General features: G+C 41.5%; 1 long non-coding RNA gene across 1 annotated transcript in view; it reads left to right on the top strand.

Moving 5' to 3' along the window:
- The first annotated feature begins 22 nt into the window (after window positions 1-22).
- The window catches only part of LOC119649437, a 67,639-nt gene continuing 54,981 nt past the window's right edge, over window positions 23-12,680 (top strand). The window contains exon 1 of the long non-coding RNA XR_005249131.1: window positions 23-121. This is a non-coding gene — a long non-coding RNA (uncharacterized LOC119649437). The remainder of the gene's footprint in view (window positions 122-12,680) is intronic.

The raw sequence follows: 12,680 nt of genomic DNA, 5'->3' as shown, positions 1-12,680 counted from the left end.
TACTCTTTCCTGTTCACTTTAGAAACGGTATTTAGGCGGCGGTAAAAGTCAAAGTGGCATCCGCTTGGATTTATGTTTGAACGCGCGCAAAGTGGAGGATTATTCTTTAAGCTGGTAAAAGGTAAGAATCGAAAGCTTTACTTACGTTTCATTTTACAATAAGCATTTCATTTTGAATATGCGTTGAAGAATTGCGCGTTTCCTGCCAACTTATTTGGGGTGCCAAGCAGCCCTCGCTTCTGCTCTAGATCTATTCCAATAAACAAATCTCACATAATTCTGTGGTTCTGCTTTGCTAAGAAAGTAAATTTCGGAGTCCTATTGGGCACTTTCGACTTACTTTTTCTTGGGTAAACTGTGTTCGTCATTGATATTGTTGAATTGAAATTTAAACCCAAGAAGAGTGTTTAGTTCCTCTAAAGTTGGACTTTTGCTTTTCAAGCAGTCCTGCACCGCAAGTCCTTACTGGACGTGTAGATCTTCCTGCTTTACATATCCCAGCAGGTTTCAGCGAGGAACCAGACGCACGATTGCCACAAGTCGAAATGGATGCGTCGGCCGTCTCGTTTTCTTCCCGGAGAAATTTTTTGGCCGGGCCGTCTCTTGATCATGCCTCCGACATAGAGGCTAAACTGTCGTAGGCCTCGAAAAGGCCCCCCACAGTGGTTGCAATCTTATCAAACGGCCTCTGGGAGGGTTCCGTTCATATTAAGACAAGCGTACAAGAGTCAAGATCCCTAGGCAGGTCGGCCACGCTTTCTATGTGGTTCACGGGTGATGGTGGCTGGAGCTTTCACACTGCGTCCTTAAGCAGACGCAACAAACCGGTGGTGTTAAGTCCTGACCTAATGTCGATTCCAGAGTTTCTGGGGGGTCTCAGTTTCTTTCCGTATACCAGTTCCGCATGACTTGCAGCAAATTTCTCAAAATTGGTTGTCCGGAGGTCAAGTAGTGGCAGACAGCCACGACGTTATTCTTGGGGGATTATAGCAGCCTTCAGCATCCTGAACCATGTTTCAACAACTCCATTAGACTGCGGCTTGGTGTGCCGGTAGTTATATTCACTAGTGCGCATAAGATCGACTCTCGACAGAGGGCCTCAACATAAGATTGTGTGGGAATGTCTTTTCAGAGGTATCGCCTCGAGATATTGCGTGTACCTATCGCTGATTATGAAACAATAGCCGAAATCGTGCGAGTCTCGCAAAGGATCAATTTCGTGGAAACGCTTGGTGGACTGAGGGAACACTCCTAAATCTTTCCCCATATGTTCCGTAATTTTGAACTTCTGGCACTCGACGTAATGTCTGGCCGAAGAATTAATGTCCCTTTATGGTGACTAACCGATTCATTGTCCGGATGCCTGGATGGCCTAGATTGTGAATGGCGTGAAATACTTCCTTACGGGAATCGCCCGGAATTTATGAATATATTGCCTTGGTCTCTTCTCTAAGGTCTTGCACTGGACGTTGAGCCGAACTCCCTAAATATATATTTGGAATTGGTCCTAAAGTTCTCTTTCACTGGGTCACCCTTCTGCGCTTCGGTGATTGCCGAAAAATGAACGGCGGCGGAGATCTCTGCAGCACGTGGAAAAACGTCAATAACTACTTTATCTCTTCCAGACACGTTTTGAATGTGGAAAAGCTGATAAAGCTCAAGTGCCAGTGTCCCGAGGAGACGCTTTGTCGGGCTTTTGTCTCAATCCAAAGGCTTATGATCCGTGAACACTGTAAAGTATCTCCCTTCAAGGGAAAATATTGCGAGGTACGTGGGTAATAACGCACGGTCTTAAGTGCCAAAAATTCCGTTGAGCGGCGTTCAGTTGTTTGGAAAAGAAGCACAACGGGTGCCAGATTTGGTTCACCTTTGGTAAAGTGCAGCACCTTGCTGAGGGAATGCCAGAAGTGTAGCTTCCATCAGCTATTGCTTGGAGGTGCCAAACGCCTGCACAGCATGTGTAGACCACGCAATCAGGCGGTAGTCTTTGTTCTTTGACTCAGACAAGTAAACGTTAAGGCTCAACGGATATTGGACGGCGTCGGGCAAGACATTACAGTAGTAGTTGAACATGCACAAGAGCCCTCTCAGATCCTTAATTATCTTTGGAAGTGGGAAACCGAAATTGCTTGCACTTTGATTGCAAGCCGTTGAGGAGCTCTAAATGTTCGGACTCGGAGGAAAATGCAACCAGAAAATCCAAATAAATTAAACAAGGTTTGCACCACATTGCACAGCCCTAATGTCATCCTAGTGAACTCAAAGAGTCCGAAAGATGTGTATATTGCCGTTTTCGGAATAATTTCATTTGCATGGTTCTTGGTTTGTTACTTTTTGTCAAAAAAAGGACTAACCAAAAAATTCTGAGTGCCACTCTACAGCATACGGATGTTGACGAATCGTCCGCTTCTATAGTTGTTTGCCGATTTAATTGGAAGTGAAGGTGCTGCCTTTCTAATACGCCCCATCCTCATTTTTCGCGTGCAGTGCAAAAAATCTCAATAAAAACAGTAAATATCGCCCTCTAAACTTGTCTTCTGGTGCACACGATCCAATTCATAAAATTTTCTCTTCCACAAAATTTAAAGCTATGGCAACGAAGAACTGGTTCCTATGGGAACGATTTGATCGTTGACTCGGAAATTATTCCTTTAACGTGAGAACTGCACATTTATCTTCAAAACTTCAATTCTTCAGAAAGCTCCTATTGCAAACTATTACAAAATTTAACTCGTAGAAAATGTATTTGATCCTTTTTCTTTTCATTCGGGCTCATCAATTTGTTAATACAAACTTTATTACCAATTAAAGAGAGCAATAACCTTTTATTTTTATTTTGTAGTGAAGAGTTAGCTTTTTACTTCAGTTTTCTCAACTCATTTGTCTCTTGACTTTCTAATTTTTTTGACAGCAAACAATGTTTTGCGAATTTATAGCCGACTCGATCGCGATTGCAAGTTCCTCGCGAAAATTGCTCTGCCACAGCCTGATGCCAATTGTTGAGTCTGGTCGCACCATTGCGGAGCCATACTCTTGTCAATCTCCTCATTACCAGCAAAGTTTCGAAAGCTCTGGCACCCACATCAAGAATGTGCAGCAGCAGTTGGTGGCAAATAGTATCCCTTTATCTCCTTGTTGATTTTTTATGGTTAGTTTAACTGATGTGGTATCGCCTTTTGAGATTACCATTCAGGAGCGGGGCCGATCACTTCCATTGGCATACAACAGGTCAGCATGTTGGAAGTTTAGACCCGTGACTATCCCACCAACAACCCACGGTTCTCATCTGAGGTATATAAATGGCTTGCAGGTATTGATCCGACGATTGATAAGTGCAGTCGCCGCTTTACAGTGCTGCAAATTTATTTGGGAAAAGTGGCACCTCATCTACGTTTTATCTGAAGAGGGCTGCACGTCCCCTTCAATGGTTTTAAGAGAGCGTAGTAGAGCCGGCAGTCCTATTTTTCCCGAACCTTATTAATATTGGGTTCGGGAACCCCGATAGTGAGAAAAGTTCCCGGCCTAAGAGAGAGAGCCGATAGGCTGCCTAGCAGCATCCAGGTGGAAGTGTTGAGGTAATTCTGCACACCGAGTTGTTCCAGAACCCCAGCACCACTCCGCTCTTCTGGAAGCCAGAGGAAGCACTTTTTTAACGATGGTAGCTCAGGTTAGTCGCGCACCCCCCACACATTGTTGAAGGAGGAGCAGTGCTGCCTGAGCCCAGCAGCCCGGAGGCGATTTGCCCGAAGACGGCTGTCCGTGGACAGGTACTTACCCATGGGCAAGACTTCAGCCTCAGCAGGTGGCACTGATTGGAGCCTGGGGTCAGGACAAAAGGGGCCTGCTTCGGTTCGTCCATTAATGACTGGTTCCCACCTGAGTAAGTGGACAATCTGAGTCTAGACTCAGGTTCTCCATCGATGACCTTAGGGTTGCCCCTTCAATCGGGTTTGGTTCATCACGATCGAGGTTTAATTGTGTTAGTTTAACAGGTTTACGTTTTTATTTTTTCATAATCATAGTTTTATCGGGGCGCCAGGGCCCCTTTTTGCCGAGACAAGGCTAGTTGAAACTAGGGGTCGCTTGGTACCCAAGGTTCACCGTTTACGACCACATCTTAACCCTTGTGACCATTCAGCCCTCAGCACGGTAGTCACATCTTGGCTTGTGGTTTTGATTACTGCTTGGCTTCAGGTTTCACCTCCCGTTTCCTGGAGGTTCTTGATTACTGAGCTCCTTCACCACGGCAAGGTAGGTAATGGTTGCGGGAGTCACGCCCCTAGTCCAACATAACATCTTCGCCTCCATTATCGCCAGACGCCTTCATTGTTTTTTTTAAATTCGGCCAGCACTCAGAACCATAGAGGGCGACAGGGCGGACAGCACTTCGGTAAATTTTAGATTTGAGACGTTCGTTGATACGTCGATTACAAAGAACACCAGTTGTGGAACGCTATTTCATCCGAAAAGCAATTTCACAACGCAGTTCTCCATTGGCTAATAGCATTGACTCAATGGAGAACTGCGTTGTGGTATCCAAAGGTCACCGTTTGGGGCCAAATCTTAACCAATGTGACCATACTGCTGGTTTCCTTTATAATCTTCTTTATTGAGCTCCCCCATTACAATCACTTACTTTTGCAATCGTCGAGGGGAAAGTGATGATCTTAATAAAGATACATGCCCCAAAATACCAATAGTGGAATTTCAACGGACTAGAATTATCTCCCACCCATTATCCCACCTCCCCTCTGGCTGGACATAAAAACTTCGGCTAATTTTTCCGTGCCCTAAATTTGTGTTGTGTAAACCTTTGCTTAAAGGATCCGATAATGACATTTCTCCTGTTATTTTCCGAGTGCCACGGAAGGCAGAAATTTGGAAAATGTGGTCAAGTGTCGAATTCAGATCTGGTTAAGTATTTGTGGTATGCTCCGTAAGAAATTAAATATTTTTTTCCACGCCTTTACTTTCTCCACTTCATTAGTAGGATAAATTTATAGGATCACCGATTCTTTTTAAAGTATGTATTTCCATGCTGTTGGATGAATAGATAAGGACCTGCAACCTATTGGTTTATTTAATGTCCCACCGAGGCCCTCCGAGGCTAAGGAGATGATTCACAAGTTGTACCTTCTCGGGCCCGTCTTCAGGCTTTGTATTTTCTCAGGTATTATGTTTCATTTATGTGTCTGGTTGGCTCAGCGATTAGAGCGATAGGTTGTCGCAGCGGAAAGTCGCGAGTTATATCGTCACTGAATGTTGGATATCAATCAGCTGTGAATGTGTACCGGAGTCAGTTGAGGATAATCACGGGCTAACGCAATGCTAACTACATTGTCCCCTACAGTGTACTCTAATGTCAAAGCTCAGATGCAATTGGGTTGACACGCTAACTATCATTATCATTATGATGTTTCCACTGCGAAAGCACGAGCCAAACCAACATAATGTGGATACTCTTAGTTATGCTATAAGCCTCTCTTCTTTTACCGCAAGTTCTAAAGGTAGCAATTAGAGCAGCCACTTCAAGGTAAGTGAGGGTGTGCTCTTGATGGGGATTCCTTGTAACAAGTACAGTTGGTTGACAACTTGTCTCTTCCCCACCTTTGGTCACCATACTAATGCTTCATAGATAAGCACGGGCTATATCATGACTTTTTATATTCAGTTCACACCACCCTTCCATTACAAAGTTAAAGTTATTTTTTAGAAGTTATCATTATGGTTACCTTGACATCATTCAATATCTAAACTGTCTCTTGTATAGACTGTCACATCTCCTGTACTTGGATGTTTTCTTCAGATCATGGTCGTGAAATGGGGGTTACGTTTTCATGGCATATTCATAGATTTGTGTCTTCTTCCCATATTTCTACGTAGTTTCATATCAGATCTTATTATTATTGTTTAATATATCCGTTTAGCTCTAAGGCACGGGCTCTTCAATAGGTGTCTATTTGCTCTTAAGATATTATAGCGCCAATTTTCCTTTAAATTGACTAAACACTTTTTTAATGATGTATTTATTTATTTATTTGAATTTATTTTGAATTTATTTATTTATTTTATTGAATCTTTTTAGACTTTCTTTCACTAGACGGATTTAGCAGTCTCCTAGCTAAGGGGTTAGGATGGGGAGCTAATCTTGCTTTGTACTTTGTCACCTGGAATGAGATCTGTTCTCTCGCTGTTCCAATTTGAAGGTGACTGTTGATGTTTTCGTTTTTTATATTCCAAGTTGCACCGATGTCCTCGGCAGTATTCTGGACTGGGCTCTCTGTACCAACTCAATGTTAGATGTGTACACTGAGCCCCACAGCTGAATTGCGTCAGTCCATATTAGGATTATGACGACTTCGTAGTGTAGGCGTTTTTAGTCGAGTGCCAGCATATATTTTTTGTTCTCAGTTTCATTTGCATTGCCTTCCTCTCAATATGTTTTCTCCACGTTCGTCGTCTATCCAGGTGCGAACCGAGATACTTTAAATCATTCAGTTGAGGGATCGTTACACTGTTGATTGAGACTTTAGCGCAGTTTGCCGGTTCAGAGTGAATTTTCTATTTTGTAAATAACTTTTCAATTCGTGTTAGATGGATTTGTAGCTTTTTCGATGCAACCTAAGGATTGGTGTAGGAACTTAGAATGGCAATATCATCTGTAAACGTTGAAGTTATCAGGTTAGAATCAGTTGGTAGATCCGAGGTGTAGATTAGGTAGTGTCGGTCCAAGGACACTGCCTTGAGGGACTCCAACTTGGATGATGTACTCGCAAGACGTGAAGCTTTTATATATCACCCTGACAAAAGGAGAAAAGGTTTCGAAATTCCATGAAACTGTATGGAAGCAGTTTTTTTATATTATAAATCAAGCCTTCGTGTTACATCTGAAAGGACCGTTGAGCAATACTTTCTATTCTCCTCCTTATCTCAGAGACGATCCTGTCAACTCGTTCGATTGTACCATGCTTCTCTTGAAAGCCAAACTAGTGCTGAGGAATGGCATACTTTGTTTTCCACTAGGTGTGATGAAAGTAGTAGTTTTTCGAACATCTTTGAGAAGATGGGTAACAGCCTTATACGCCTGTATCTAGCAAACTACGTGTAGTCCCACATTTAGGAATCATTGTAACTTCTGAAATTTTCCAAATCTTGGGGCTATATCCTGGAGCTTTCTTTGGGTCCGCTTGTTCTCTAAAGACTTGAGCGAGAAGCTTTCCTTCGATGTAGGCCTGGATATTTTTGAAAGCCTTGATTCCATCTTCGGCAAAGGGAGGAGAAATACCTTTTGCAGGTGTTTTGCAAATGCCGGCCTTTTTTCGGCATCATTTCTTTCCCAGATGCCATCTGTTGATCTCAATGGCGGTTCGTATTGAGCAGGTCTCTTCAACTTTTTTTTTGTAGCTTTCCAGAAGGAAAAGATGCAGTGGGCGATAGACCTCGTAAGTAACTTTGTAACTCCTATTCCCGCTGATCTTTAGGGGCTTCATGAAGCGATCGACTTGCTCTGGCCAATTGTTGTTAAGTTTTAGTGTGAAACAAAATATTATTATAATCGATTCGATGTCTGTCTGTCCGTCTGTCTGTCACACCTGATTTACTCGGATACGACTCAACCATTTGTCACGCAATTTGGTGAGAACGTGTGGTCTCTGAATTCCTTTATATGCGATGGATGCTATCATTTTCCATTTTGTTTAAGGGGTTGTAAATTTTGTTCAAAGTATATGGTCGTGTGATGTATCAAATGAAACTGATGATATTTTTGATGTCGGGTGATACATAGGGGAGTGAGGTACCCTAAAAAATATAACAAATGTCGTTCTCAGAACCTATCCAGCAGAAAAATCTGAAAAACATCCCATTCCGATACCTGCTTAAATAAATTTAATCATAGTATATTACCATATTTTAGGAATCTACCTGAAAACCCCCTCAAGTTCATCCTTGAAGTACAAAATTTGGGGCGATTTTAAATCTAACTATTATTAATAAAATTATAGAATTGTACACTGCACGTGAATTTATTGCATTCTAAGCGGTGTATGACATCATCATCATATAAAGTGAACTCATATGAACGGCGGAGTTGGAGTTTGGAAATACATATTTCATTAAGAATTGAAAAAATCAAAAATTTGACTGACGGTTTCGTCCAGGGCAGAGGCAACTCATCAGACGCTGCCTCACCTCTGCCCTGGGAGCAGCGTGACCGAAAGTGCCAACAGTACTTGCGATGATAAAAGGGAGCGTCTTTCCACCTGTTGGCACTTTCAGTCACGCTGCTCCCAGGGCAGAGGTGAGGCAGCGTCTGATGAGTTGCCTCTGCCCTGGACGAAACCGTCTGTCAAATTTTTGATTTTTTCAATTCTTAATGCTTGGGGTGCTACGCTCCAATACTAGGGATCCATGGACTAAACAACAAGGGAGTAAGTTGCTCCTCATTTAGTCCGGTCCACCATCAAGTGGATGGGGACTTAGGATCCCGCAGATCCTAAACAACAACATATTTCATTGTCAAATTGTTGGATTTTGCTGTCATATATAAAGGAATATTTTGAATTAGAGGTATATGCGAATGGAAAAACGTTAATACTAAATTTCTGACACAAGATGAGCACAAAACCTTTATACCGGAAGGATCCAGCTTCCGGTATTCCGACTTGTTTAGATCTGGAGATCTGAGCGCCTGCCATTGTCTTCTCAACTTCCGCTTTACTTGGACTAGCTGTTGTATGCTATGTACTATTTTTTGGAAGATTGGCAATGCATGGGCGTGGGGCTGTGCACCCACGCTCATCTTTTCATTCAATTTCAACAGGGCTTTGTCTATTTCACCTCTGGTCTTCAAGGGAGTGTTGATTTGCAGATGACTACTTACGGAAATTCAGCCAGTTCGTTGATTTAATTGTTAATTTCCTACTTGCTTGTTATATGAGGTAAGCTCGCAAGTGTTATAATCACGGGCGAGTGGTGTCAAAGCAGCTCATAGCACAGATCACTCGTTATCAAATCTCGTCTCACATTTTTAGTAATACCAAAGTCAATCAGGTCCGGGATTTTTCGTCGATTTGCTGGCCAAAAAGTGGGATGTCCAGATGAGACGATGTCAAGTCTAGTGTCTAGGGCTAGTACGTCTTACAACTGTTTTCCCTTGGGAGTGATCAGTCTGGATCCCCAATAAGTGCTTAGCATTAAAATCCCCAGCGGTAAAAAATCTGTTCCCCAGTATGTTAAGAAATTCTTCGAATGTCTGAGAAGTCAGTTTAAACTTTGGAGGACAATAGATCGCGGTGACAGTTATATCGGTAGCCGACTCCAGTAATCGGATTGAAGTTGGTTGGAGGTAGTGTTTGCAGTAACCTCTTAGAAGATAATGCTTAATGCGGGATCTGTGCTGTTTGCTTTTCCCTCCGGATGCTGTCGTAGAAGCAATACCCAACAATTTGGAAATTGTTTTTGTGAGTGAGATGCAATTCGGATATGAACATAATGTCGATTTCTTTTTCAAAAATACTTATGTAGTTTATGCTGGCTGACGCCGTATGCCATCCAGTGACAGATTTTGGGCTGGGTAATTTGCTTCTGAGAAGCACCTGTAAGATCTGGGTCTGATTACGCATCATTTCTTGCATCGAGACCATAAACTGGTTCATCGTTTGAGTCAGTGTAAGGAGGTGCCTTTCCAGATTGTGGATTGGAGCGCTTGTATTTTCTTGGCTTTGAGGTGCGAATTTCAAAACGCTAGTTTTGGTCTAAAGCGGAGGCGAGTACTAAAAGAAAAATACAAAACACAAAAAGGTTCTCTTTCAAATCTAACTTTTTGTAAGACAAGATATTCACTATTAGAATAGAAATTAGGGATTCTAACTTTCAATTCACTGTTTTCCAACGAGCAGCGTTACCGCGTCGTTGGAGATTACGGAAGTTGCGTGTACACCACTTTTATGGAAATTGAATTTTTACTGATTTAGTGATTTACCGGAGACTAATGAAAAAGATGCTAAGGCAATGTCTGCACTTTGGAATGCTAATGTTGACCCTTTGTTTGGTCTAGGTATTGTCTTACATCTTCAAGTATTGTCGCGTGTCTATTTGTATTGTAGCCTTCAGCGCAGATAATTCTGGCTCTGCACCGTTCCAGGGATTTTACGCTGCTCTTCTACGGCGATTCTATGATGAGGTAGATAAAGCAGGTTATAGATTGGGTGCGTCTCGCCTCCCTAAAATTTCATTACATTAGGTTTGAGTTGCACACTATAGAGCGGCTGGGGAATCCTATCGCGGTTTATATATTATATACCGACCTTACCTGAAATTCTTTATCTTTCAGAGCTTTTTTAATGTCTGACTAATCCGCCCCTGGTTCGATCCCTTTTACCATTACCGTAATGCCCTTGGAGCTTGTCAATTGGTATGTGTAGTACATTTTACCTTCTGTGTCAAATTTGGCTATTACTTTTCTATAGTTGTTTTCGTCGTATATTTGACCCTTTGTTTCATGTATCGAAGCTTTGATGAACGTTACTACGTGGAGGAGATTTTGCCAATTAATGTTGTGATATTATGGACAAGTTCATTCGAATTTTTTTCCTCAGATGCATTGGTGGCGGTTTAAATTTTTGAGTGTATTCACCAACATTTTTGTTTTTCTTTTTGAATTGCAAACCTATTTTGAGACTCAAAACTGACGGAGAAAAAGAAGTACAAAATGAACAAAATTTCGAAATTTCCTCTTCGTTTCAATTTTGCTAAATCAACAAACCGTCCGTGTATTTTTGCATATATACTCCAAAAATATATATAAACTACAATATTTGTTAAAAAATGAATGAGAAGCCCCTGAGAAATATTCTCTTCTTTTTTCAAAAAAGTACAGACCTGATAAGTTACATTTTCTACGCGGCTAGCTGCTTTAAGTGATGCTGTCTTCTTAAGTTACTATTATTTAGTGGCGAGTCTAGTGAGTTGCGCTCCTATCGGTGCTAGCTTTTTAATTTTATGATTGCAAATTGTCAGCTTTTATTACCAATCCATAAGAGCTTTTCCTTTTTTGGCATTTCTTTAAAAAGACATCGTTTGATTGTTCCCAAATGTGTTATGAAACAATAGACAAGGTAGAATGCCTCATTTTAAATCTTATATCAACTACGTAATAATTTCGGGAGCATAAAATGCGCAAAAATGTACAATTTCAAAACGTAATAGGAGGCATAAATTGCGTTGTAGATTCGAAGCTAGACCTAAATTGAAGTCCTCTTCATTGTGTTCTTAAACCGTGCTTGAGTGTAGGACGCCATGCTTTTCTTTCTCTATCCAAACTGGGATGCATTCTACCTACTTCTTATCAAAAAAACTCCCAAAATGTGCTTTCCAGAAGAGTTACTGTTCTTTTTGATTTGTTTGTCTGTTTACCTTACCAAAAATGTTCATGCGAATCATACAATTGTAGGATCTTTCAAACCATTGCAGTGCACGCTAAGCTCGCTTCACGTAAATAGATGAACGTGTATGGTCGTGAAACATATAGAGTAAAACATATTGCAAGCAATGGCATTGTCAGCTTGGTTTTGGGAGATAGAATGAGAAGTAGAAAGGACTGCCAGAATCCCTTTCTATTTATCCTTCAGACATAATTCTTTCCTCAATTGCTAACTTATAAATTTTGCAGAAACACTTGCGTATTCCCTTCGCAGACTTTTCAGTCTTTATGAGTTCGTGTACCGACCCCTTTTTGCACTTCTTACTATACAAATTGGTGTGTCTAAGTATTCATCCTTTTGTTAAGTACTGTCTGTCCTTTTGTCTATTGCTCCCTGTTTTCTGCTTCCTGCGAGCTATGTTCCCATTCCTCAAACGTCTTCACATGTGCATAATGATGGTTTTTCTTTTCCATATGACTTTTCCTTCATATCCATGCTTTCTATCCATCGAATGCGCTATCGTCTACATTGCACTCCCACTTTCGCTCTACGCCCATCCCTTTTAAAATTATCGATTGAAAGTTGTCTCCGTTGAAATGCAGGTCATTGATCCGTTGCCGTAGTTGGGAAAGTTGCATGAAGTTCGCTATAGTCGGTCGGTCGGTTGATCCGCTTTTACCATCAGGATGAAATTTCTAGGCGGCTATGCTCCAACAAAAACACGTAGCCGTTGCACATATATAATATGTTTTGGGGAGAATCTAGCAGTCTGCCGGTTTTCTGTCGCTGTTGCGGCCGCTGCCGGCGTGATTTCAACCCGATTTCCGCCCTATTTGCACCCTTTCTACAACGCAATCCTTGCAAAAAACTTCAACAATGTCGAAATGCATTAAACAACGAGGGATCTGTAGTATCAGGGCAGTGTACTACATGAGGTACATAATGTGAGCGATTGCAGATACATAGAAGAAGATAGGATGGGGAATAAATAGACACTACAATCGGGGAATAAGCTGAATGCATATACCCTTTATGTAAGATACACAAGTGGAATGTGAATAGTTTCACATTTGAGTGAAAGTGGCCAAGACACTATGTACATCGTGTCAAATTTTCGGGTTGGGTATCGGAAATACAAGAATCTAAATATTGGTCAGTAGTAGTATCTGTTAATTTCTTAAAAATGCTCATAGAAATGATAAATATTAGTTTGGAATTGGTTCTCATAATTTAAACTGCGTTAAAGAACCAATTTGC

Source organism: Hermetia illucens, chromosome 2 (genome assembly GCF_905115235.1).
Source record: "Hermetia illucens chromosome 2, iHerIll2.2.curated.20191125, whole genome shotgun sequence".
In the NCBI taxonomy this organism is placed as follows: domain Eukaryota; kingdom Metazoa; phylum Arthropoda; class Insecta; order Diptera; family Stratiomyidae; genus Hermetia; species Hermetia illucens.
The sequence above is the reverse complement of the archived record's forward strand: the minus strand, read 5'-3'. Positions and strand labels throughout refer to the sequence as shown.